Source organism: Balaenoptera ricei, chromosome 6 (assembly GCF_028023285.1).
Source record: "Balaenoptera ricei isolate mBalRic1 chromosome 6, mBalRic1.hap2, whole genome shotgun sequence".
NCBI lineage: Eukaryota > Metazoa > Chordata > Mammalia > Artiodactyla > Balaenopteridae > Balaenoptera > Balaenoptera ricei.
In genome coordinates this window covers 28,037,551-28,065,056 of record NC_082644.1, presented here as the reverse complement: position 1 = coordinate 28,065,056, position 27,506 = coordinate 28,037,551, and the positions used below count along the sequence as shown (strand labels likewise).

Here is a 27,506-nt window from a genome sequence, read left to right as displayed (position 1 = left end):
CCTTCTGGTCCTCCATGTTCACATCACCTTCCTTCTCTGTGTGTCTCTCTGTGTCCAAATTTCCCCTTTTTATAAGGACATCAGTCACATTTGATTAGGACCCACCCTAATAACCTCATTTTAACTTGATTACCCATGTAAAGACTCTATGTCCAAATAAGGTCACATTCTGGGGTTCTAGAGGATAGGATTTCAAGATATTTGGGGGAGGGAGGGGGAACAAGTCAACCCGTAACACAATCCCAATTCTAACTGGTGGTTTTAAACTCCGGACTTCACCCTTGGTTCTAATTGCTACTGAATCTTTCTTTTCCACCTCCCATCCTTTCAAACCTCCAAAGCCCATGGTGCCCATGGTTCCATGCTCCTACACTGCTTATGATGGGCTAAATTGTGTCCTCCCTAAATTCATATGCTGAATCCTAACCCTCAGTACTTCCGAATGTGATTGGAGATAGTCTTTAGAGAGGTGATTAAGTTAAAATGAGGCCAATAGGATGGGCTATAATCCAATATGACTGATGTCCTTATAAAATGAGGAAACTTGGACATGCAGAGAAACACCAGAGAGGTGCGTGCACAGAGGAGAGACCTTGTGAGGACACAGTGAGAAGGTGGCCATCTGTGAGCCAAGGACAGAGGTCTCAGAAGAAACCAAACCTGTTGGCACCTGATCTTGGACTTCCTTCCTCCAGAACTGAGAAATCAATTTCTATTGTTTAAGCCACCGAGTCTATGGTCTTTTGTTCCGCAGCCTGAGCTGACCAATCCACTGCTCAAAGCCCCTCCTGGCTGCATCTGGCAGTGCTCCTGAGCACTGTCCCCAGGCCTAACTCCCTCCTCCCCTCTGTGGGCTCTTCCTTGACTTACATCTCAGTGTGTGAAGTCCATGGAGCTGTCTTATCAGTTTAGGTAGGTGGCATGGCTACCCACAGGGTTTGTTACGCTCCCAACACTGTCCAGTGTGGCCTTTGATGCCACAGCACCTGTGGCTATGATGAGGGGCGATGGGAGCAGACTGAAGGATGGATTCCAGCAGCCGGTTTGAGACTATTTCTGGGCTCAGAGGATGTGAGAGAGGATCACGTGAACGTCAGGCAGCTTGCTGAAGGAGAAGCGTGACTGAAAAGCTCCGTTGAGACTTGAAACTCTTGTTTATTCCTGTAGGTCCAGCAATGCAGAAAGAAGGAAGCCAGCCCTTCTAGCCTCTTCTACCTCCACATTGTCATCAGGCTCTGGATTTTTCCTTCCTTGGATTTCTCCTGGAAACAGCTTCCTTTACTTGGTGGATATCCAGATGTTCCCCTACCCCGTGGGGCTTTCCTTCTTCTTCTGGTTCTCCACTTGTTTCCTGGCCTCTCCTGCATAACAAGGGTTAACACAGTAAAGAGCCTTGAGTGTTGAACAGCTCACTGTTCTGGGCTCCGTGGACACGGCTGTGGTCAAGGTTGACGTCAGGAGTTCATATTCTTGTGCTCTGGAGACCGTAGATAAACAAACAAGAAAACTTTCGGGGAGCCAGGTGCTGAGAATTAAGATGGGGAGATGAGATGGCAATTGATCAGGGATGGCTTTAGATCAGGTGGCCTTTGGTGCAGCTCTTGGGGTTGGGGAGCAATTGACAATTTATGATCGACAGTACTCTTACTCAAGCTGTGAAAGCACCAGGTACACAACAGAGTTCTGGCCTCTTGGCTCTAAGTTACAAAAAAGTAAATGTTTGCTTATCTATACCAGACGGAGGGGGTAACCAGACCCGGTTAGAAAGTGAATAAAAAGTGCTCCCAGGTCCCATTTCCTCTGCCTATTTAAAGGGGATTTTTAGCCATCTGGAAGTTTTCTTATCAGACATTTGATAAGGAAAAAGGATGTTTTGAAAGGTTGTTACCCAAGAACACATAAACCAGGAGAAACATATTTAACCTACCCTGGTACCTTCTTGAATTCCCAGACATTGAAAGGCCATTTAAAAGTGACTTGGGATCCCAAAGCCAGGCTGTCCCTTAGGCCCCAGCACTAAGTCCAGGGGAGCCCTTTCAGATGGGTACACTTTTGCCAAGGGTCTGAGGGCAAGGGAATGTAGCATCCCAGGTCTTACAGACATGCCCTGTGGAGCTCTGTGGCAGCACTCTGTGGGAGGGGCGCAGGGGAGGGGGCTGGGGGCCATACGGGGAGCATAGGGGGTGCCAGGAGCAGCTGGAGCCTCAAGGCCTCCTCTCAACCTCACCCCAAAATGGCAAGAGAGAGCGCTTGGCTCTTATCGCTGATGCACTGATGTTCATTCCAGGGCCAGCACACTGACCTTCAGCTCAGGAAGTGACTTCTTGGTCAATTGCTGCTTTGGAGGGACCTGCCAGGATTTGAAATGAAGCAGCAGTTCTTGTAACATCCAGTCATAAATCTAAATCTTTTTTTTTTTTTTTAACTGAAGCAAAATAGTGAGATAACTTGACGTTTCGCATGCTTAAATTTAGAACAGATTATAGCAATTGAATACCCACATCATAAGCTGCTTCATTTAAGCACAACACACGTACCCAGGCTCAGCTTCATGTGATTTGAGTCTCGAGAGTGATTCTTCTTCTGCCAAAGTTTTTAAATCTTAGGCTGACTAATAAATTTCAGCCTGAGGATGAGGCCACCTGATCTCCAGTCCTGGCCCTCACTGGGTTGAGCAAAGGTGCCTCTCTGGGCCTCAGGAAACCCCTCTCTGAGATCTCACAGTGTGGTGTGCACACACTGTGTGGTGTGTACACATGGTGTGGTGTGCAATGCCCAGCTCTTGTGCCCAAAGTGTATCATCCCAGATGACCACAGATAGTCTTTGGGATGATGTGAGCAGAGAGATCTATGAGATTACATTATGAATCTATGGCTAATAATGGCTATTAATAATAGATGCCACTCACCCAGTACTTCTCATGTGCTGGGCACTGTTGCAAGCATGCTTTGTTTGTCTTAATTGTCCTAGTTCTCATTCCTCATTTTACCAATGAGGAAACTGAAGCCCAGAGAGGTTAAGTAACTTGCCCAAGCTCAAACAGCTCTAAGCGGGGAGCCAGGATACAAACCCAGGCATGTGAGTGCACCCTATGCCTTCTAGCCTTTGGGTATCAGCCCTGAGATCTCCCCACCAGCACTGACATGGAGGGATGAGAATGGGATGGAGCTAGAGAGCGATGCTGACTCAAAGATGGGGGTGATTGTCTCTGGGCCCGTCCCAGAGCTGGGGAGAGAGAGACGTGGAGGCAGGAGGGATGAATAAATACAAAATGGGTGATCCAATTTAGAAAAGAAAAAAAAAAATCATTGCCCCATGACCATGAGCAAGGTGCAGTGTTTTAAAATTTCCCTTTCAAGATAATTGCTGTAGACCTCAGAAAAATAAATCTAATAGAAGAAAAAAAGAAAGGCAAAGGGAGCCCAGTGATTTGAGTATGAATATTCATGTTTAAAACATCTTTTCCCCTTGAAATACACCCTCTTACCTTGGTGGGAAGTCCTGTTACTTTAGCTTTGTCTCAACGCTCACTCTGAAGGCTGGCTGGGCTTGTCAGTCAGGACCATCTGTGCTGGAATGAGGTTTCTTCCAAAGACCTGATTATGACTTTTCTTGGAGCTACACCTGACCTCATACACTTAAAGAGGAACGTCTTCACTTCTGCTTGCTGTCTCCCTTCCTGCCTAAATAGGTGCTTGCCTGATACTCTACAGGCAGGATAGCGGGAGGCAGGTTATTGGGTTTTCGGAGAAACCGTTTCCTTTTCGTAGGACATAGCTGCAGAACCCGGGAAGTGCAGAGATTCAGCCAGAAATGTTTGCGGGCTTTGCCTGAGGACAAAACATCCAGAACAAAGTGAAGCATTTAGTCAAAGCCAGTGGACCTAATCTTTCCAACCCTTTCTTTGTTTTTTTTTCCTACTCAAAAGTTGTTAGAATGAATTCACCTTGCTTTTGGTGGGTTTTCTTGTGGATATTTGTTTGGACTGACTGCATTTATACACATGCTTGTCAATAGTTTCAGCCCTTCTGTGACCTAATCTGGGCCCAATTGATAAATATTACAAGGCGGGTGCTATGAAGATGAGGAAATGGGAGAGAGTGGGCTTCACAGAAAATTATGAGAGCCCCTGACTTTAGAGGCTTCCATTCAAATGAAGCCACCATCTAATGTTTAAATAGGTCCATTTAAATAAATGCATAAAGTACAAGAGACTCATCCCTCTTGTTGGAGCCGGATGGTTAAATAAGACTGAATTAGAGATATTATTATTGATAAGAATGGTAAACGACACCATTTATTGAGCATCTATTATGTGCTTGGCAACATTATCGTGTGGGAGGTACTATCTCTATTTGGATGACAGAAAGCAGACCCTGTGAGGCGCCAAGGTCACAGAGCAAGCAGTGGCAGAGACGCAGGTCCGAGTCCAGAGTCTGTGCTCACGTGGCCCCAGATGAAGAAAATGAGACACAGATTCTCATGATGTGACTTACTCATGCACGGGTGCAAAACTTGCTAATGAATAAAGCAAAATAATAATAAAAGGAGCTGGTCTGAGGACCTGGGATTGCCTGGGTTCAACACTGAGTTATAAATACAATTCCAATCATGAAACTCTCCATATGACACTGGATACGTTACTTAAACTCTCTGAGCCTCTACTTCTTCATCTCCAAAATGGGCTAATAATGCCTAGTTCATAGCATTGTCATGAGGCTTAAATTAGATACACCATGTTATGTGCTGAACTCAGGACTTGGCATATGGTATGTAATTGATAATGTTGGTTATTGTACGGGTCTTCAGTGAGAGCAGGTGACTATTTGTCCAGGGTGCTTTTCTTGACCTTTTACCCTCATGCCTCCACCTCCACTGCTCCCTGCAGGAGTCCTGCAGTGTCAGCCATTATGCTCTTACACTGCTAACTCCCCTGGAGGTCAGAGAAGCAGATGGCTGGGGATGGAAGGCAGTCAGGACCTTGGCCAACATGCCAGTTGAAGGTCCTGGCCAATGGCCTTGACTTTGCCAGCGCAAACCTTTTTTTATACCTGACAAGGCAAACTACCACGTGTCAGGTCAAGACAAGAACAGGGGTGTAAAGAGAGAGCCAGCCCATGAGATAGGAACAGGGGTAGGTCAGAGACCCCCTGGAGGTCACTTTCAGCCCTATGATTTGATATTGGCATAAAACTGAAGGCAATACATTTAACTCTGAGACATTCCCACCTCCCACCTGACCTCAGTCTGGGCAATCTTCCTGTTAGTCAAGAGAACAAGCCATAAATCTCCCTGTGGACGGGAGTGCTGGGTGCACAATGAACTCTGCTGTCTCGTCTGTTTTCCAGAAAGGGTTGATGGATCCTTCTCCTCACATTTATTTCAGCACAGTAGAATTTCAACAAGACAGAAATAGAAGACAGAAAGGTTGGTCCTGTCAAAAGCTCTTAATATAATTATGAGAGTCCGGCCTCTGCACGTACCGCCCCCCAGCCCACGAATAATTAGGGTGCGAGAGGCCGGGAACTGAATGGAGGTGGGGGAGGCGTGGGGAGGGACGGCGGGCTGAGGACGTGGCGCTCGGTGTGCCGGCTGCCGCTTCTCTGCTGGGATGCCCCCGGCCTGCAGGCCCCCTGGGGATTCCGCAGCCTCAGAAAAGCTCCACTTAGAGCTTGGATCATCCCAGGCAGCAATTAGTGGCTCTAACAGTTTCAGCTGATGGCCTTATGGCTGTCCCGCCTCAACTCCCTTTACTGAAGGTTACTTATATCGAGATATGCCCTCATCACCCCCGACACCCACAGTATGTGCAGAAGGTGGCCGGGACATGTAGGCCATGGCACCAGGCTTCGGGTCTGATGGGGACCTCAGAGGCAGGCCCGGCCTGAGCATTCGGGCTACCAATGGGAAAGCAGAGGCCCTCTTCCCTTGAACATTTGCTTTCTGTTTAGTGTTTAATTTTCTCTCTGAAAGGCAATCTATGGAATGGAAAAAAAAAAAAAAAAAAAACCCAGTCCCTAAAGTCCATTCGAGCTTTCTCTTCTCCAGGTTAATTGCCATTCTAATGCTTATGTAGCCCCCACCGCAGAGTTAGGCATTTGTTACTCTAATTCTGCCGCTATTCTCCCCAGGGTTTGCTGTTTTGTCAGGGGCCTGTGCTGTTCCACTGCAGGGTCTGGAGCAGAATTACCGAGCTCGGTGTCAATGGAGGGGCTCAGGAGGGGCCCGACACCCAGGGAAGGGGCTCTCCATGGATTCTTTCTTCCCAGCCCCAGAGGTGGGCTGTCCTTTAGCTCTGCTGGCCGCCACCTGGCACCAGAGCATCCATTCTACACTGGGGGTGAGGTGACAGAGCCCCGCGCTCCGTACACGGAACAGACTTGGGTCCCCAAAACCTGCTCCTTCATGATTCTGCACTTGGCCCCTGCTGACAGCGGTGCTGACTGTATCTTTAAGAGACACCTCAGCTTAGTCCTTAAAAGTGCTCTCTTGAGTCAAGCTGGATTGCTTTGGTTTGCATCTAAGAACTGTCACTTACCAACTATGTGACTTTGGACAAGTCCTTTAACTTCTCAGTTTCACCATCTGTAAATTGGATACCAACAGTACAGGGCATTAAATGAGTTACCACTGTTGTTAGCATTAAATGAGTTTATCACAGATATAAATTGCCTGTAAGAGTGCCGGGCACAGAGTCAGGGCCAGCAGGTGGTGGCTATGGTCACTGTTACTGTTATTAGTCCCTCCTGGGGCTGGCCCGGCTGCAGAGGCAGGAGCTGCGTGTCCAGCAGGACGCGCCCTGCATCTCAGCAGCGCAGGGTGTGAAGGGGTGGCCGTCCCTGCTGGGTCCACCGGATGCCAGCTGCTTGGTACCCACACACTGGATTCTCCTGGACCAATGGGCGCTCCCATCCCTTCACAGGCTCCAGCCTTATCCCTCTCACCCGCATGGCCTGGGGACTCCTGGAATGTGACCTATTTGAGGAGGACAGGCAGGCAGGGAGGAAATCAGGAATTCCGATTCTCATCCTCAGAGGGATTCAGTCCCTAGGCCATGGCCACCCAACTAGTAAGTGGCATCGCAGGAGCTCACACGCACACTGGCGTGACTCCCAGGGGCACACTTGCCTACGAGGCCCCTTGGGGTGACGACCCTTTTGCCGGGGGCCGCTCTGTGTCATCCCAGGCTGTGGAGTGGTGAGTGGTGTGAACGGTCCCAGCAGCGAATCTCTGAAAACCGAAGTGGGGCTGTTTCATAGCCTCCAAAGGCTGGAGACAGGCTCTGGTTCGAGACTCTCCAGGAGGGAGAGGCTGGCCGACTTTGAAGACCTCACCGAAAGAAGCCTCTCCAGACACAGTGTGAGCTGACACCTTCAGGCCAAGTGTGGAGGACAGAGCCTAAAACGCCTGGCCACCAGTTCCACCTTACGGGACCCAAAGCCTCACCGATCTGTGCCCCTGCCCACTGGCAAGGGCCGCCAGGATCAAACCAGAGCCTGCTCCCTGCTGCCCAAGGGCCCTCCCTCCCTGGCATGTGTGCATAAACCCTCGGCTCCCACCAAATGAGCGTCCAGGCAGGAGGATGGGCAGCTGTCTCTGTCGGCCACCCCTCTGCAATTTCCTGACTTGATTTGCGGCGCGCCGCCAGCTGCACAAGTTGGCTGCTCCGCAGTGTAGAAACGCCAACTGGAAGTCCGCGGGCACGTCAGAGCTCCCCGCTGCACTGGGCCTCCAGCAAGCCGGGCGGGGTCCAGCGAACCCCAGGAGTGTGGATCCCCTGAGGGCTGTTCTCGGCCTTGGCGTGGTCACACCTCCATGTCTGCAACCTGCCCCCCCACCCCCTCCCACCCCTTGCCCAGGGCTCTCCGTGCTGGACTCCCCCTTCAAAGAGGCCAGGCCCTTCGCCTGCCTGTGATTCTCTCCCTGTTCAGCCTCTGGTTATATCACCTGGGGAACGGTGTTTTAGGCTGGATTTCCCTAGATCAAGAGTATTCCAGCTTTGTTCCCGGCAGGCCAGGCAGCCCCAGGGTGACCTAAGGCGCTGCCAGTGTCTTTGGTGTTGGTCACTTCCCAGCCATAACCTCCTCAGGTCCTGGCTCTCCTGTGATCTTTACATACCGTGATCAGCAAAGGTCAAGGATCTGGGCCCCTAAGGCATTCCCCTGTCAGTCTAGAGCCTTCACTGCCCCTGTTAAGAGATCCATCTTCCTGAGGCCCTTACAGAAGAGGAGGGGAGAGGTGTCGAGGACAGAGCTTGGCTTTGGGCCCAGATCTGGGCTCCAGGACTGGAATGCTGAGTAGCTCTGGGCAAGGGATAATTCTAGCACTCAGAATGCTCCCCACACAGTAAGGAGAGTGGTAGCTCCACTAACTGTCATTATGCGAGCAGCCCAGGCCACTGTGCACACTCAGTGCTCCTCAGATGCCTGTGAAACCATTTCCCACGAAGCCCATGACACCCCGGCTGCTGGTGAGCTTGGGCTCCTGCTGCAAGCAGGCTGCGCTTGTTTGAATCTGGGAGAAAGGGAAAGGAATGGCCTTGAACCTGGCTGCCTCCGGAAAAAGGCAGCAACAAAATCCAGAGCTTCCCTGAGCAGGAGAGCTAGGCATGGAAGGGCACGTGCAAAAGAAAGTGAAGAGGAGATGGCAAGGGCGCCACACATAACTTGCCTATTTTGCCTTTTCGCACATCCTCAGGCAACTTCCAGATTCTGGAGTTTCCTGCCCAGCCACCCTCCATAGACCCAGCCCCTCGCTTTGCACCTGATTCATGTCCCATGGTTTCATGGTCTTGTTCTTTGCAGGGACAGCTGATTCCCAGCGCTGATCCTTGAGACTGCAAACACTTCTCTGTGTCGGGAGGATGGTCGGTAGAAACATGTGGTCTGCTCAAGGCATTCTGGAGGTTCTAAAGATTGGGAGTTCTATGGAAGAATTGGAGGAGGTAGACAGGCAGGACTTTCAGCTAACAAGCCTCCTGGGGCACTTTGGAATCCCGCCACAGGCCTCTCTGCTGGCACAGTTGACGGCCAGGAAAAGAAGTGAACAGCTGCACAGAGATGTGTGTGACTGAAAGATCAGGCTGTTGGATGCATGGATTGGTCCTCTTGGATCTTGGGAGGTGTGCTGGCGGGAAGAGAGGTTGGTCCCACAGAAGAGCCTGGCCCACCACGTGTCCGTCTGGCTGTGGGGCCCATACTGCCTCCCCCGGGGGCTGCCTGCATGCAGAAAGGCAGGGAAGTCTCAAGGAACAAGATGCACGAGCTGGGCAGGCGTGCAGGAGCCAGCAGCACACCTGGGTTCCTTCCTGTCCTGGGGAAGCCTCACAAGGAACCAGCAGCCCCTACCCCAATTCTGTCCCATGAGAGTATCCCGAATACAATCACAGAAGAGGTATGTTGGTGCATCTTCAATGCTACAGACATAAATTAGGCAATTTCCCTGATACCTGAACTGCCCCACATGACATTTGATTTAATTCTTCATAACCAGCATCAGTGACTACTGATCTCCAAAGCAATGAATGAAGCTGCCCAAGGTTCTGCCGAAGAAGGTGGGTACTGCCCTGGCCAGAGGTGTTCTGAGCCGTCAGGCACCACTTCCCCCCCTTAGTTCTCAAAGCCCAAGTCCCTCCCATCAGTCATTTCTGCCCTTACCTTATCGATCCTTTTAATAGCAGGCAGTAACAATTTATTAGCACTTTTCCAGAGTCTCTGCCTCCTGGCTAGATCTTTTTCCATCCTGAGAGCTGAAGTAATATTTCTTCTAAATCTAGCTCTCTTCAAGGCACTACGGGAGGCCAGTCTGAGTGAGTCAGGGATGCTACAGAGAAGGAAGAATTAAGTTAGGACATTTCCATTTTCCCACTGCTAATTTATGAACAAATAAATTTGTTGGTTACAATTGAGCAACTGTATGGGGCTGTGGGGAGGGGACTACAGAGACCAGATGAAAACAAGCCATCTTTGATTTCCCTTTACAGAATTTTATCTTTTTCATAAAAAAAAAATTTTAATACAGTTTTAAATGTTACTTTCTACTTACAGTTATTACAGAATATTGGCTATATTCCCAGAGTTGTACAATACAGCCTTGAGCCTATCCTACCCTCACGACCCCACCCCGGTTTGTCCCCCGCCCCGGTAACCACTAGCTTGTTCTCTCTGTGAGCGTACTTTGATTTTTAACAGTGGGTTAGGAGGTGAAAGGACAGCGCAGCTTGAGCCGGGTGGGTCGCGGGCTGGACTTCCCGGCAGCCCAGCCTCCCTGCCCTGCTCTTGTGACGCAAACTTTCGGTGCTTCAGTTTTACCCACGACCAAAACGAGGTAAGGAAGAAGCCACTTCCCTAACTCCTGCCCCACTAGTTGATTCCTGACTCCTCTCCTTCCGGAGAATGAACTGCCGGGAAGGCGCTGGCGGCTCGCGCGCCGGCAGGAGGCGCCCGACTGCGGGAAGGAGGAGAAATTCAGGAGACACTGGGCCGCGGGGAAGGGGCCCCGGCAGCCCTTCTGGCTTCTCAATTGTCCTCCCGCCCCAGCCAGGAAGCAATCAGGGACTCGGCCTGGGCAGGCGTCTGGGGCCGTATAAACTCAAAGCGTTTACCCTGCTGCTGGTGGCTGAAAGGAAAGAGGCCAAGAAGAGGCCAGGGACTAAGAAAGTCCCACTGCGGGACCAGCGCTGCAGGCTTTCGGGCTAGAGGTGCCTTTGGAACCAGAATGACTGCTTCCCAGAGGACGGACTGCTGGCCCAGGGCTGCTTCACCCTCCCCACGAAGGCCCTGCTCTGTTACCTTCCGGTCCTCTGCCCACCACCTCCCACTTCCGAGAGCCGATCCGCACCCCAGGTACCAGCTCCGCGCGCGCTTGCGCAGTGCCAGCCCTTGCGCCCACTCTCCACCTGACTCTCGTTTGATTTGCCCAGTAACAGACGTCACTGTGCTCAGAGCAAAACAGAGGCTCAGAAAGGGTAAGTGGCTTGTCCAAGACCACACAGCTAGTAACTGGCTTCAAATGCAGTCCATCTGCTTTATTGTTGACTTATTTTTCCAACATTAATACTATAGTAAGTTACTGACATATAGTTTTATATATAGAAATTTAATATATTTGTAAAATTATGCAATATATTAAATTATTTTATAGTTAATGACTATTTTTATTATTACTGTTGAGGTTTTATTTATTTTTCGAATAGGCAGTAGTGCATGCAATTCAAAATTCAAAATATACCAGAGGAATGCAGTGAAAAGTCCCCCACCTCAACCTTTGTCTTTCAGCCACCCAGGTCCCTCCTCTCCTCAGGAGCAACCACAGTTAATCCGTTTCTTGTGTATCTTTTCAGAGACAGCGGAATAGATAAAGATGCAGGGGTCCGCTAGCCAAAGAATGTAGGCAGCCCCTAGAAGCTGCAAAAAGCAAGGACACAGATTCTTCTCTGGGACCTCCAGAAAGAGAAACAGCCCTACTGACATCTTGATTTTAATCGCTTAAGACCCATTGCAGACTTCTGACCTCCAGGATAATAAGGCAATAAATCTGTGTTGTTTTAAGCCACTAAATCTGTGACCATTTGTTACATCTATAGAAAACTAATATGAGTTCCCAGTTTATAACTTATCAAATAAATATTAGATTAAATATTTAAATAGGAATACCATACAAACAAACAAACAAAACTTGTGGGGAGAGTAGATCTTATAATTATGGCTTCAAAGACAAACAGTGAAAGCATTTTTAAAAACCTCTATATATTAAAAATAAACCTCTAATGAAATTATCACGCAACTTACAAACTGGAAAAATATTTGAAATGTATAAAATGAACAGAGAATCATCTTGAATGGTAAAGTTAAGGGTGATTTTCTACAATGAATGTGCATTTTTTTTTTTGTAAAGAAGATACATATTTCGACAGAAAGAAATTGTTACTGTGGCAGTTGTATTAAAAATGAATTAGAGACAAGTATGGGCACTTCACCAAAGAAGATATAGGGATGGCAAATAAGTGTATGAAAAGATGCTCTACATCATTACTCACTAGACAAATGCAAATTAAAACTACATTGATACACCACTGCACACCTATTAGAGTGGGTTAAATTAAAAAGATGGACCATATCAAGTGCTAACGAAGACATGAAGCCACTGGAGCTCTCACACTTTGCTGGAGAGGATGTAGAATGGTACAACCACATTAGAAAACTTGAAAGATAAGCATACACCTACCATATGATGCAGCCATACCACTCCTAGGTATTTTCCCAAAAGAAATGAAAGCATGTGCCCATACAAAGACTTATATGCAAATGTTCGTAGCAGTTTTATTTTTAATAGCCCCAAAGTGGAAACAACCTGTCCATCAACAGGTTTATGGATAAACCAATTGTAGTATAGCCATACAATGGAATACTACTCAGCAATAAACAAGAATGAACCATTGATATCTGCAACAACATGGAGAGATCTCAGAATAATTACACTGCATGAAAAAAGACAGACCAAAAAAAAAAAGACTACATACTGTATGGTTCCATCTATAAAATTCTAGAAAATACAAACTAATCTATAGTGTCAGAAAGCAGATCAGTGGTGGCCTGTGGTTAGGGTGGAGTGGGGAGGGGAGAAAGAGAGGGGTCACAGTGGTGCACAGGGAAACTTCAAAAGGGGTGGGTATGTTTACTATCTTGCTTGTGATGATGGTTTCACAGGTGTACACATACATTGAAACTCATCAAATTATGTGCAGTTTGTTGTATGTCAATTATACCTTAAGAAAGTGGTACTTAAAAATGGCTTGATCTTGGAAAGAGATGGAAGAAACTTAAATACATAACACTAAGTGAAAGAAGCCAATCTGAAAAGGTTACATACTATATTATTCCAACTATATGACATTCTGGAAAAGGCAAAACTATGGAGACCATGAAAAGATCAGTGGTTGCCAAAGGTTGGTGGGAAGAGAAGGATCAACAGGCAGAGCACAGAGGATTTTTAAGGCAGTGAAATTATTCTGTCTGACTGAGTATCCACTATAATGGTGGACACATTTGTCCAAACCCATTGAATTTACAACACCAAGAGTGATTTGTAATATAACCTACGGACTTTGGGTGGTTATGACGTGCCAATGTAGATTCATCAGTGGTGATAAATGTTCCGCTCTGGTGAGGGATGTTGATGGTGAGGCTGGGTTGTGCATGTGTGGGACAGAGTGTACAGGAGAAATCGCTGTACTGGCTGCTCAACTTTGCTGCGAACCTAAAACTGCTCTAAAAAGTAACGTTTAGTTTTTAAAAACTGGCTTGAACCATTGAATATGTTTTGTCTCTCATATCAGGGCTCTGGGGGCAGAGGGGGTCAAGGGTTTGTTCAGGTGCTACAGACACTACTGAGGACACAGATGCTTCCCATCCTTGGGCTGTGTCTCCCCTCCTCGTGTTACGAAAATGGATGCAGCTTTTCAAGAAGTCACATGCAGGCACAGCCATGTGTAGCAAAGATGAACTTATTTCTTCTTTTAGACGTCTTTTTTTAAGAGAGAGGAAAACTCTCCTGTGAGCTCTTCAGAGACTTTCCCTCAGGTCCCATTGGCCAAGGCTGAGTCGCACATCCATGGTCTGACTGTAAGGGAGTCTGGGAAGCGGAAGGGGGAGGGTTTCCCCGTGGGCATCCACCAGCACTCCTCTGGCACTTACAAGGCTGTGTGGCTCCTTCCTCCCGCTTTCTCCACCTGCTGCGCTCAGCCTCATTCTGTTCTCTCTGGCGCTCCCTTACCCCACTCTCTACCCCAGAGGGTTCAGTGGTGCTCACTGGGGTTCCCATAGGCCTTTCTATATAACTTCATTGTCCTTCTGTCTAGACTGCCTTTTGCGTGCATATGTCTTAACGGCCAGACGTGAGCTTCTAGAACCACCCCCTCTTTCATTAGGAGAGTCCCGGGACCTAGCCCAGTTATGCTTGAAAAAGTGAACTTGAATAGGAAGAAAAAGCTGATGGAGCTAGAAAAGGTCCCGGAGAGGACACAAGGCAAAGGTGGGAGGTGGGAGGCGAGGAGCCGAGTCAGTACAGAAGCGGGTACTAAACACTGGAAGGCTTCAGTACTGAAGCAGCAGAAATGATCAAGACCTAGCATGATAAAGGACATCACTTAGATGAGCTCAGAAAAAATAGACCTGGGAATATCACTCTGAAATTGAAAGGAGAGAATTTTAAAACAGAGATGGCACAGCTGGCCTCATGGGACAGAATGCTCTGTTCATTCAACATGTGGAACTTATAGGTCGTTCAGGAAAGACTACAACAATTTTTAAGTGGTTAAAAGCTACTAAATGGACAAAGTGACTACACTTGTTAATGCCAGGCCCTGCAGCCTCGCAAAACACCCTCTCCCGATCTCAGTTCTCCAGAGGTATCTTTGGGCTGGATGAGTCACGTGGGTCTGAAGTGAGCCTCAGGTTATCCATGCTTCATGACTCATCAGATCGAAAATCACCTCTGTGGGGCAGAGATTCCTGACAGCAGGAGAAAGAACAGGAGATGCTCCTGACCCCAGGATTGTACAGTCATTTCAGTAGCGACTGACTGTTCCTTGCCGGCCATCCCAGGCAGAATTCTAGAGACGCCCTGGAAGTTCGAGCCCCAGTCTTAGTTGGCTGGTGGCCAGCAGGCCCTAGCATTGGAATCAGGATGGTTCCTGCATATCAGGACCATTGCTGTTCTGAAGCCATTTATCTGAGGAGTACAGACGCTCTCTAAAGAGTCCAGCCCACTAATTGCAGACTCAGAGTCTTTAAGGAACATTTGAGCTGAATCAGGTTGAGATTCTCCGCTGAGCATAGCTCTTCTATTCTCTAAGTTCACTGGAAGCACCGGAAAGAAATCTTGCAGCAATCGTTTCATCTCATTCACCTGCATCCCAGCCCCCCAACCTCAAGCTGCACCCAGTTTTAGGAGTCTCTAAGGTCTAAACCCAATTGGCCCTTTTCTCCCACTCCCAGCTTGGGCATTGCCAGGCGGCTCTCCAAACCATGCTCCCTGGCTCCCCGTGATGGGCCCTGGGGCCTGGGGTCCCCCCCTCCTCCCACTGCTTCTTCCAGCAGCTGCTCCCAGATTTGCTCTCCTCAACCCAGCAACCTCTGTCTCCTTCCCTTCTCTTTGAGCAGACGGTCCCCTCTTCTCTTTCCCCAAGAGGGCTGAGACCATCCTCACCAGCTTTGTTCCTTTTCTCCTCATCTGATCTCCTTTGTGAGCTAGATATGTAAAGTTTTCTCTGTTCTTCCAAAAACCAAAATCACTGCCTCTCTAAGACTTGCCTTCCCCTCTCCGTTTCCATCCTCAACACAGCTACACGGTGACCTTTGGCTTGCGCCTCCCCTCCTCACCTGTGGTTCCTGCCCCCAGCCCTCTACTGAAATGGCTCTTGCCAGAGCACCAGTGACCTCCTGGTCACCAAAGTCTAGGGCCATTTCCAGGACTTTGTTCTTTCTCCTGCCCTCACGGTCACTAGCCTGCTTCCGACTCTCCTTCGCTGACTCTTCCCTGCCCTGCCCCCCCAGCATTGCTTCCGGATGACCCGATCAGCCCTCCGCACTGCAGTCTGGGCCTTCTCGTTTGAATGAAAACATCTTGCTTCAGGGGCTCTCGCTACCTTCTGGACTAAGTCAGCCCCCTGACATGATGGGCTGTCACGGATGTGGCCCCGGCAGGCTTGCCTGCATCATTTGGGACCGCTTGTCCCTCGCCCCTTAGACTTCAGTCACATCCAGACTCTTGTAGCCCTCTCATTGGTTTCCATGAGTTTGCAGGTGCTGTTTCCTCTGTCTGGAATACCTCTCTTCCCGCCACCACTCGCCTCTCCACCTCAGTGGAGGAAGCCGTGCTCCTGCTGCTTTTCCTGAATGTGTTCTACGCGCTTAAACTCGGCAGCAGCCTCAGCCCTTTGGGTGCCAGGAAGGTACCGTGTAGCCCAGCACGCCACAAACAGACGTCCTCGGTCTCCTGCTTCCACACTGGCTCCCTCTGAACATCCATTCCATCTCAGAGTGTCAACTTGCAGCTCAGTTCAGCAGAAACGCTTGGATGCTGCCCCGCAAGCACACGTCTGGCTACTTCTCAGCTCTCCGCCTTTATACCTCACGTCCTCTCCTAAGGCCAGACCCATGTCCCTGCCTGTTCGCAGGATGGGTGGTTCTGATCAGCACTGATTCCTTTCCTCTCTCTCCCCCCAGCTACCAAATTCTGTCCATTCATCCTTCACAGCCTAAACAGACAGACGAGCAAAACAAACAAAGCCCTATGCTTTGTCTTTCCTTTCTAGTACTCAATCTGGTTGTGATGGTTCATTTTCTGTGTCAATTTGGCTAGGCCACAGAACCCATTTGGTCAAACATGAATCTAGACGTTACTCTGAAGATGTGTTTAAGATGAGATGAACATTTAAGTCAGCAGGCTTTGAGGAAAGCAGATTATCCTCTCAAATGTGGGTGGGCCCTGTCCAATCAGTTGAAGGCCTTAAGAGAAAAAAGACTGAGGTCCTCTGAAGAAGAGGGAATTCGGCCTGCAATCCACCTTTGGACTCCAGCTGCAACATGAACTCTTCCCTGGGTCTCCAGCTGCCGGCCCACCCTGCAGATTTTAGACGAGCTGCCTCTACAATCAATCATGTGAATCAATTCCTTAAAATAAACCTCTCTCTCTCTACACACACACCCTATTGCTTCTGTTTTTCTGGAGAACCCTGACTAATACACTGTTCTACCTCCTAACTCAGCTCCCTGTTCCTGTGTTCACTCCCCTCCAGCCCACTCCAGTGATGCTCGCTGATTTTTTTGTAATGTTAATTTGCTCACAAAATTTGCTGGATCCCTACTGTTTATCAGTGGATGGCTGTGTTTCCCAAATATCAGATGTTTGTGTATCTTCACCATGTTTGACATGAGTTTTCAGTGTCTCGTCTATACAGTTACTTGTTTTAGATTTTTCTTTACACTGACCCTTCTCAGGGATGTTTGCATTTTGGCAGGAATGTGTGAATTTTTTTTCAACTTTTTATTTTTATTGGAGTATAGTTGATTAACAATATTGTGTTAGTTTCAGGTGTACAACAAAGTGATTCAGTTATACATATACATGTACCTATTCTTTTTCAAATTCTTTTCCCAATTAGGTTGTTACAGACTATTGAGCAGAGTTCCCTGTGCTATAGAGTAGGTCCTTGTTTGTTATCCATTTTAAATATAGCAGTGTGTACATATCAATCCCAAACTCCCTAACTATCTCTCCCCCCTCCCCTCCCCCCTGGTAACCTTAAGTTCGTTCTCTAAGTCTGTGAGTCTGATTCTGTTTTGTAAATAAGTTCATTTGCGTCATTTTTTTTAGAATTCTGCATATAAGCAATATATTATGATGTTTCTCTTTTGCCGTCTGACTTACTTCACTCAGTATGACAATCTCTGGGTCCATCCATGTTGCTGCAAATGGCATTATTCCATTCTTTTTAATGGCTGTATAATATTCCATTGTAGATATGTAACACATCTTCTTTATCCATTCATCTGTTGATGGACATTTAAGTTGTTTCCATGGTTGTCTATTGTAAATAGGGCTGCGATGAGTATTGGGGTGCAAGTATCCTTTCGGGCCATGTTTTTCTCCAGATTTATCCAGGAGTAGGATTGCAGAATCATATGGCAACTCTATTTTTAGTTTCTTAAGGAAACTCCATGCTATTCTCCATAGTGGCTGCACCAATTTACAGGAATGTGTGAATGTTTAAGATAAAAGCTCTTGCAGTCCCAATCAAAAAGTGAAGAGCAGTTTTGTGGAAGGGTTTTGAGCTTTCCTAATTCCCTGCCACCATGCAAGCTGGTCCTCTTGACTTGAAGCTAAATTTCTAAGATGGAAAGTCCCAGCAAGATTGAGACGTGTGGGACTTCCCTGGTGGTCCAGTGGTTAAGACTGCACGCTCCCAATGCAGGGGGCTTGGGTTTGATCCCTGGCTGGGGAACTAAGTTCCCGCATGCCGCAACTAAGAGCCTGCATACTGCAACTAAAGATTCCACATGCCGCAATAAAGATCCCCCATGCCACAACTAAGACCCAGCACAGCCAAATAAATAAATACATATTACAAAAAAAAAAGATTGAGACGCATGACACAGATTACTACACCTCTCTTGAGTCATCAAGACAGAGGTGGCTCCTTCATGCAATTTGTCTCTTCAGCTGAGGTTGGGAGTGGAGATGGTGAATGTTTGGTCCCACCTGTGGGGGTAGGGATGGGGGTGGGGAGTATGAATGAAGGAAGAAGAGGAAGAGGGCAAGAGACCACCCAAGTTTTCGTAACTTACTCTCTGACGTTTGAAAATACCCTATTTCATTATTTTCTAGGATTGATTTCTGCAACATCTATTCCAAGAAAAATATTAGAAAGAAATATGTAGTTTCTTTGCATCTGTTATCCCCTTTGTCAATATTAAACGACTTAGTCACTTCTCTGGGGAATTAAAGAGGTTGATTCATGGCTATGTGACCCTCTTGTCACTTCTGGTTCCTTTTTCCGTGTTCTATATCAAGACTCAGAGCCCTAGGAAAGGGCATTTTTGCACTCAGAGAAGAACCTGAGAAGAGCCTGTAAGTAAACTTTCAGAATAATCTTGATTTTGAAATTGCTTTTTTTTTTATAAGAAAAAATTAAGTATCAGTAACTTGGAATAAACAGTTGAGACCAGAGGAAACTTTAAACCTCTGCCTCTATCCCCGACAGTTTACCTCTGTACAGAAATACCAGAAAGTCTTTGTTAACCTTGGCCTGAGGGATCTGAATCCCTCATCTCAGGGAGGACTGCAGCTTGAGCATCTTCTTAACAGAACAGCTGTGTGGACTTGGGCCATCCCTGGCTTTTGAAGAATTGATCTGTTAGCCAAGCCTCGGGTCGGGGAGAGGAGCAGGGCTGGCTCGGAAAGGCTGCCAGGCCTCACAGACAGTGCCATGCCGGACTGAATTTTTCTGTAGACCCTCCTCTGTTTACCCAGTAGCTCTCATTAATCTTTCCTTTCTTGTGTGAAGGTTGCTTTCAGAGAGGAAGGCGTTCACTGGCTTTCCCAAGGCAAGAACGATGAAAACAAAATTATGAGGAATTCATCTCACCTCTTGGCACTGCTCGAGCTATTTTGGCAGGCTCAGAGAACACTGCGTTCCCGACCAATTTATAAGTTTGCAAGAGCTTTAAAAAAAGAAAGAAAGAAAAAGAGAAAAGGACAAGAAACGCTCCGTCCTCCTTTTGTCCCCCTTACCGGTGCTGGGCTTCTGCAAAATGCCAGCACCCAGAGTGGGCTCGGCCACTCTCCTTTGCCTTTATTTCCGAGACTGTGGGCTGGCAGGACCCAAGGGAGCTGTGGTCCCCAGAGGTGAAGTGACCTATCCAAGGTCACATGCAGGCCGGACCACAGGTCTCCTGTCTCCCTGCCCCGTGGTCTTTTTCTATCCCACTCTGCCCTTTCTCCAAATCCCCTTTAAAATGAGATTCCCATCAAGTCCTGAGGTCAATGAGAGGCTGATGTGTTAGACTAGGTTCCCACAGGGGATTAGCAGAGCGGGTCGGAGAAGCAGAGAAAGAGAACATCGGCAGTGGGGTTTATTTTCCCCCAGGCTGTCTGCAGACTGTATCTGGGCTTGTTGAGCATAAGCCACTGGCTTCTGCATGGGGAGCCGGGTCAGAAGGAGCAGGTCTCACTTACTGGAAATCTCAGGCTGTCAGACAAGGTGAGGGCTCCCCACTTGGGGAAGGAGGGAAGCAATAGGACCGCGCTGAGTTCCTTGTCCTCTGGGTCCTTCCCCAAAGAAGGCTGCATTGGTTTCTCCTGCACTTGCAAAAGCAATGATCCTGTGGGTTTCTGTTTGCCAGCGCCAGAGCGACACTGGTGACGTGCTTTTTCAATATCCCCCCAATCTTGAAGGCGCCCAGGCTGGGCCACTTTGGAGGCTCTAGTTATTATTGTCACAGCTGCTGACTGGGCCTTGTATCTGAAGCAAAGGATGCGTTCTTTGCACCTCGAGAGTTCATCTGCGCTCAAAGGAATCACAGGACAACACAGGAATGTTCATCGCCCTGACTCCCCAACAAAGTGGGCGAACAGGGCTCTGGGGCTGGGGCTGGGGGCTGGGAGCCTGTGTCCTCCGTGCCAGGGCTTTTGCTGCTGCCACTGACGTTGAATACCCCCCGGGGAAAACAATCAAATCCACTGCCTATGCACCTCACAGCCGGCGTTTTGCTGGCGTGCGCAGGTTGATGGAGAAGCCTGGCCGCTTCTGTTTCCCATGGCAGCAGCTCAGCTCTGCGTGAAAGCAGATAAGTGTGGGCTCAGGCTGGATACACAGACCGCACAGTTCTGCGTGGCTCCGCGCTTGGACCAGGAGCTTCTCATCACTGCCCCTGTTCCGTAACTCGTTCCCTCCCACCCAGCCACACAAAAACTCCTTTCATCCCGTGAAAGAGAGATGGGTCCTTGGTGATATTCTCCTGTGAACTGCAGCTGTGGTTTCCTGGCCCCGGGTTGTGGCGCAAACTGGAGTTTAGGGATAAAGGCAGAAAAGTGGTAATTATTCTTGGGATATTGCCATTGGTAAAAGCAAAAAAGCAGGTACACGGTCCTGGGGAGACACTGATGTTGAGATAAACATTACTGATAATGGAGGCACCGTAAAGAGAAACTGCAGGTTAAAGGGATCAGGTTAGCCTTTTAGCTGCTGCTGGAAGAAGCAGTGGAGAGAGAGGGAAGGGCTCAATCCAGGAGAGCAAGAGAAGGGAATAAAATAGAGCTAGAGATCTTTGGGGAAAAAATATTCCCAAGGCATAGAGAAAAACCTTTATGCATGAGACTGGAATCTGGCCTACAGCATGATTTTAAAAGGTACCAGGGAATAAAAAGAGGGTAAAGTAATTCAGATGACTGGAGAAGGAGAAGGGGAGGAGGAAGGCCGGGCAGAGAGAAGAGGAGGAAGTCACGTGAGGATTTCCCCAAACACCAAGGGTTGCAAACTGACAACCAGTAGCCAAAATCAGTGTCAGACTATTCAAAAATAATTTGAGCCAAACTTTTTTTTCTTTTTTTTTTTAATCAGGAGATGCTATCCAAAGAAAATTAGATTCCTGGCTTCTCTTAAAAAAAAAAAAATCAGAAAATCTGGTAACACTGGGTCTGTGTACAGCCTCGAAGAAAATCTGCTGGGCTGGACTCCTGCAACTTCAGCTGGGACATGGGCTCCCAGCCCCCCAGGACCCACTGCCCACACCCCTGCCCCCCAGGAAGTCTCTGTATCTCTTGATTTTCTTCACTCTTTTCGGTGCCTGTCTGACCCCTGCAGGCGTGTAAAGGCTCAGTGCTGCCCACACTGCCCTAATTTACCAGCAAAGGGAAAACCCCGACCCTAACCCCCAGCTCAGCAGAGAAGGTGGGGACCAACACTGAATGCTGCTCTCATCCCCTGACGCTGGGAGAGACGGTTCAGTTGAGAACGAATGCCTTGCAGCCTAGACCTCAGACCAGGATGGGCCTGACACCCGATGGAGATCTGTAGTCAGCTCTGGAGGGTTCAGTTAGGCTGTGCTGACAGAGGAGGTGGAGGACACCCCATGCAGATGACAACGCAAGGAGAGTTTATACCTACAGTGTTGAATGGCATTTCAGGATTCGCCCATAATTGGGATTCTGGGAATATATTTCAACCAAAATTAGAAGCAACTCTTTGAGGATCATGTTAAAGAGAGTCTGAGAAACTTGCCTATCCTGAACCCTCAGTGCCACGTAAACATGGGTTAGAATCCTGGCTCTTCTACTTACTCGCTGTGTGACTTTGGACAAGTTATTAAACCTCTCTGAGCCTCAGTTTCCTCATCTAAAATGTATCTATATAATCATACAGAGCTACTGTGAAAATTAGGAATAATGTATTTTGGATGCCATAACAGTGGCCAGACGCTTGGTAACAACTTGGTAACTATTATCTATTATTATTACTATTTTGCTTGTCCCCTTTTCTAATTATTTATTTTGTGATGCCTAAAGGCAAATTTGGTATGTGGGAAATTTTAACTCGGTTGCTTAGGAACTCTGGTAGGAATTTTAAAACAGGTTTCATGAAGAGTCAGAAATGAGATGTTGATGTGATGGGAAATGTGTCACATTGTGGTAGAAAACTGGGGTCTCCCTCCCACTGCTGCCTCTAGTCTAGGACAGCCTCGGCCAGCCCAGTCGCCTCCTTGGATTTTCGTTTCCTCATCTGCGGAAACCAGCCGGCCAGGTGTTGCTCATCTAGAGCTGTGCCGTTCAGGAGATAGAAACCAGCCACGTGTGACTATTTAAATTTAAATGAATTAAAACTAAATAAAGTTAAAAATTCAACTCCTCAGTTGCACCAGCCCTCCGTGCTCAATTGTCACATCAGGCTAGTGCTGACCATGTTAGACAGCACAGATACAGAACGTTTCCATCACCGCTGAAAGTGCTATCAGACAGTCCTGAATTCTAGAGATTGCTACACAGTGCCTGGTCGTCAGATGACCAGCATCAGTACCGCCTGGGACTTGTTAGGAAAGCAAACTCTCAGGTGCCAGTCTAGACCTTTGAAATCAAAATCTGCATTTTGACAAGACTCCCCCAGTGATAACATCCTCAAGTTTAAGAAGCTCTGACCTATCATATTTCTTCCAGCTCTAAAAGTAAAATTTAAGAATCTGGGTATCTGCCTGAAAAAGTCTTTGAGAAAGGAATAAATAACGAGCTTGTCCAAATCCTGATTCCCTGATTTTTCTAAAAGGAAAGAACTGGGGCCGTCTGGAGAAAGAAAGACCAGCAGAATGACTGCACCTCTGCAGGAGCGAGAGGATAGAAATCAACAGACATCTAAAGGCAACGTGTCAAACATTAGTGCTGGGAAGGCGGTGCAATCCAGCTCCTGCCTCTGAGCCTCTCATCGTTGGGACATTGAAGCCTTGCCTAAAGAGCCTCAGAGGAGGGACGTTCTCAATTTGCTGTGGCAGCAAAGAAACAAGAAGAAACGGGTTGCATTTCCTAGGCCCCTTATCTCCAGGCCATCTTAACGTGCTTGCCAAAGCTTCCCTCCTTAAACCTCACCAGGAAGGAGCTCAGGCAGGTCTTTTATTCAAGTAGGGAAAATGAGGAACAGAGATTGGTGAAGAAATCAAGGCCACATTCAACAGTGAGAGGAAGGGCAGACTGGAACACCAGCCCTGAGCTTGTGGTCCAAACGCGCCTCTGTGGCTTGAGCTATAAAATAGGAGAGAAGGCATTTGGTCCTCTTGCTGCAGAAAGTTTTGATGTCTTTTGGTGACATGCTGTTTTCAGCACAGAAACAAAGGGGAATAATATTAGATCTGTTGCTTGTTAAGAAAACATGTGCCTCTTACAAGACAAAACTGCAGTAATATATCTTATTTAATTGTTATTAGATTTTATTGCCGAAGGCTAAAATTTTATTGTATCCATAAATCTGTTTCTCACTTGCAGAGAAATCTCTTTCTAAAGAACACACTGTACAAGGATGAAGGCAAGAGGAGGGAAAAATGAATCTAAAATCTGCATTATTAATTTTTTAGACAGCAAGCAACATGGTACCTCATAAAGGATATTAGAAAAAAATGAAACAGCTGGGATTTTTGATTTGCTGTAGAGAAAAATCTGCTGATTTGAGAAACATTCTTACAGGGTAAACTATTTTGATGCAAAAAGATGAGCAGATAGAAATGGATTTGTGATATACAAATCAGCTCTTAAACAGTCACTGACAGAAAGTGTGATGTGTTTCCAGCAGATACAGTAAGCTGAGCATCCTGTCACATAACCCAGAGCCGTGGAATGTGGGCGTGGCTCAGGGGACAGGGAGACCTGGTCTGAATTCTGCTGTGCCACCTACTCTCCGTGTGATCGCTGACACATTTCAGCAAGCACTCTAAGCCTCGGCGTCCACTGTGTGAAAAGCAACCTCCAGAGGCTTTAGGGAGGATGCAGAGAGATGCTATATATAAAGTGCTCCTAGGACATAATAGACAATTATGATCTATTAGTGTACCAATTACTCAGATAATGGTTTGGGGCCAAATCCAAAGCCATACTGAAGAAAGCAAATGGGGACACACCTAGGAGGAGAGGCAGCACCTCCCAATTTGCTGTGGTGCTGGGCGTCCTGCCCACTGTCCCCCTGCTCACGGCTGACTGATCAAGTCCTCCGACCCAGGCAATGAAGCAGGGCTGACTCGCACTGGCAAGGCTGGGGACAGTTCAGGAGCACAGGGGCTATCAGTGATTTCTGGGGCTCACAGAGGCATAGGAGTGGATTTGGTGCGCAGGAGTACTGCCAACCTCCAAATCAACCTCCAGTTCTGAAAGGCAGCAAGCTTGCAGGAAAAAAGAACTCTGTTCTTTTGCTGGTCCCCACTCTAATGTCCATTTCTTCCAATTTCCTTTCCTCCGGATGGAGTAAGACCGCCTTCTTAGGGAGGATCTCGAATCTTCTGTAAGGCCAGTCCCACATGGTAATGACCCTTCTTCAACACAATGTCTCCCTGTATCTCTTCTCTGCACTGAACTTTACCATTCAGATTATGTGCAGGAGCTGCAAGCCCTCTATATTATTGCTGAAGATACTTCCACAGGTTTGTTCCTAACCTGCCTATTTCCCCATCTCATTTCTGTCCTACATTGACCCCATTCCGCCCGAACCCAAAAAGAGAACCATTTCTTCCCTTCAGGTTGCTCAGTTCACGCCCTCCCGCCAGTGACTGGATACCTTTCTCACATTACCAGTGTAATTCACTGGCTCAAACAGTATTAAGCTACTCCATAAATCCAGCCCCAAAATATTTGACGTGAGAAGGGATTTATTTGAGAATGTTTAAAAACTGATCAATGCCTTCGTTAAAATTCCATACATAGGGCATAATGCTCATTAGATATTTTCATGTCAATTAAGATAGCTCAAATTTATTTTGTGTCATCCCAAATGAACCCAAGGCTCTCTGAGTGCATCACACACCTAAATCTGCATGACTGACAGGGCAGTAGCAGCCCCATAGCACCTTCACTTTTGTTATGCCAGATCTGGGAAAAAAGAAAAGATGATTAACTCGGTGACAAAATATTCTCATTTTCCTTGTAAGATTCTCAGGAGAGAACTGCACTCAGAGGGTAGGAGCAAGGGAGGGAAGGCAGAATGGTTACAGAGCTGAATACAATGGCCTCAGTCCAATGCCACGTTTAAGTTTGGATGCCTTTGGTTTGCTTTCTTGTCTGTAAACTTAGAGCACAAGAAAATAGATGACTGTCAGAAAGTGATCTTATATAATGCAGTTTGTTGAAATTTCAGCCTGTCCATCAACCTAAGGTTTGTTTCAATTAATAAGACCCATGGCACAGGATTGCTGCTTTTATCAGTTAACAATCGCTGTGCAAAAAAGCAGCACAGATTTCAGGGGCTCAAAGTAAATAAGTATTTCTTATTGCTCAAGTATCTGTGATCAGCTGGTGGCTGGGGCCTGGCTGGCCTAGGATGCCCCATTTCACGTATCTGGCAGTTGACTGGCTATTGGCTGAGTTGATGGAATAGACTGGTCATGTTCCTCTTGTCATTCAGCAGCCCAACCTCGTATGACATGATGAATGACCCCACCCCCCGAGCCCCTACCAAAGATGTCCATGTCCTAATGCCCAGAACCTATGACTATGTTACCTTTCATGGTAAAAGGAACTCTACATATGTGCTTGAGTTAAGGACCTTGAGATGGAGAGATTATCCTGGATTACTTGGGTGGCCCCAGTATAGTCACAGGGGTCCTTTGAAGAGGTAGGCAGGAAGATCAGAGTCATGAGAGAAGATATAAGGATGGAAGCAGAGGTCAGAAAGAAAAGAAGATGCAACATTGCTCTCTTTGAGATGGAGGAGAGTCCACAAGCCAAGGAATATAGGTGGCCTTTAGAAGCTGGAAAAGGCAAGCAAATGGATTTTCCCCTAGAACCTCCAGCCCTCTGCAGCCCTCTGGACCAGTTTTAGACTTCTGACCTCTAGAACTGTGAGAGAATAAATATGTTTTTCTATAAGCCACTAAGTCTGTGGAAATTTGCTACAGCAGCAATAGAAGCTAATACACCTGGACTTGTCAACAAGTTAGTAGTAGGGTTCCAAGAGAGGCAGGAGGGAATCATAGACTCAGGATAGGCATACTATTACTTCTGCCACATTCCATTGGCCGATGATGTCACAAGGCCATCCCAAATTCAAGGACTGGAGAAATAAACCCCACCATGTGATTCTATTTCTCTCACTTCTTGGTGGGAGAAGCTGTAATGTCACTTTGCAAGGAGGTGTAGAAACTGAGCAGGACCCTGCGGGGCCTCCCCAGGGACAGACCCCGTGTCCCCCACCTCTTGTTTGTAGAAAAGCTTTAGCCTCGTAGGCCTCCCCCCAAGTCCAAAGAGCAAATTTAATGAGAAAAGTGAGAAAATGCAGAAACAAAGGAAAAGAGTCAAGTAAGACAAAATAATAAGAGTTTAGCCATAACACAAAGTCAAGGACTTTTAGTGCCTCCTCAAGGCTGTAGATAATAACCTGAACCATATCCTTGAGGTGTTTTGCAGACATTAAAACCCCCCACCAGGTGGAAGAAGTTAACTGCATGTGACAATAAGCATGTAGACCCCAGAGGGGTTGGAACCAGAGGTTGATGATGTTAATTCCCGAAACATCACACTGTTACCTCACCACCCACAATCAGAAGGATGTACCAAGCTGATCAGGCACCTGCAACCCTCTCCCTCACCTTGCCTTTAACAACCCTTCCCCGAAAGCCACTGCGGAGTTCAGGTCTCTTTTTTTTAAACCGTGTTTTTTTAATTGAAGTATAGTTAATTTACAGTGTTGTGTTAGCTTCAGGTGTACAGCAAAGTGACTCAGATATGCATAAACATTTGTATATATACTCTTTTTCAGATTCTTTTCCATTATAGGTTATTACAAGACACTGAATATAGTTCCCTGTGCTGTAGAGTAGGTCCTTGTTGTTTACCTATTTTATACATAGCAGTTAATCCCAAAGTTTTAATTTAGCTCCCCCGCACCTCCCCATCTCGTTATCCCCTCTGGTAACCATAAGTTTGTTTTCTATGTTTGTGAATCTACTTCTGTTTTGTAAATAAACTCATTTATATTGAGTTCGGGTCTTTTGAACACAAGCTGCCCGTTCTCCTTGCTTGGCCACACTGGGCACCACCTTGCAATAAACTCTGCACTTCCCTTCAGCACAATCCAGTGTCAGTGGATTGGCGGTGAGCGGGCCCAAGTTTGGTTTAGTAATAGTGTAGAGACTGAGAAGGGTAAAAAATTACGGCCATTTTTTGCAATCAATCTATCATCGTGCCCTTTACAAAGTGACAGAGGACATTTACACATAACATCTGACCCTGTTTCTCTTTCATTTCCAGGGACACAGGGAGC

At 47.3% G+C, this 27,506-nt stretch overlaps 2 long non-coding RNA genes across 2 annotated transcripts; one reads left to right on the top strand and one right to left on the bottom strand.

Annotated features, from left to right (window-relative positions):
• Positions 1-3,623: 3,623 nt before the first annotated feature.
• LOC132367706 (uncharacterized) lies at positions 3,624-9,814 on the bottom strand. Its single transcript, XR_009503840.1, has 3 exons — positions 9,658-9,814; positions 6,540-6,586; positions 3,624-3,831 (listed from the first exon to the last, which is right to left on the bottom strand). It is a non-coding gene; the product is annotated as an uncharacterized LOC132367706 (long non-coding RNA).
• A 1,025-nt stretch (positions 9,815-10,839) lies between these two features.
• On the top strand, positions 10,840-11,559 carry LOC132367705 (uncharacterized). Its single transcript, XR_009503839.1, has 2 exons — positions 10,840-10,967; positions 11,343-11,559. It is a non-coding gene; the product is annotated as an uncharacterized LOC132367705 (long non-coding RNA).
• Positions 11,560-27,506: the final 15,947 nt, after the last annotated feature.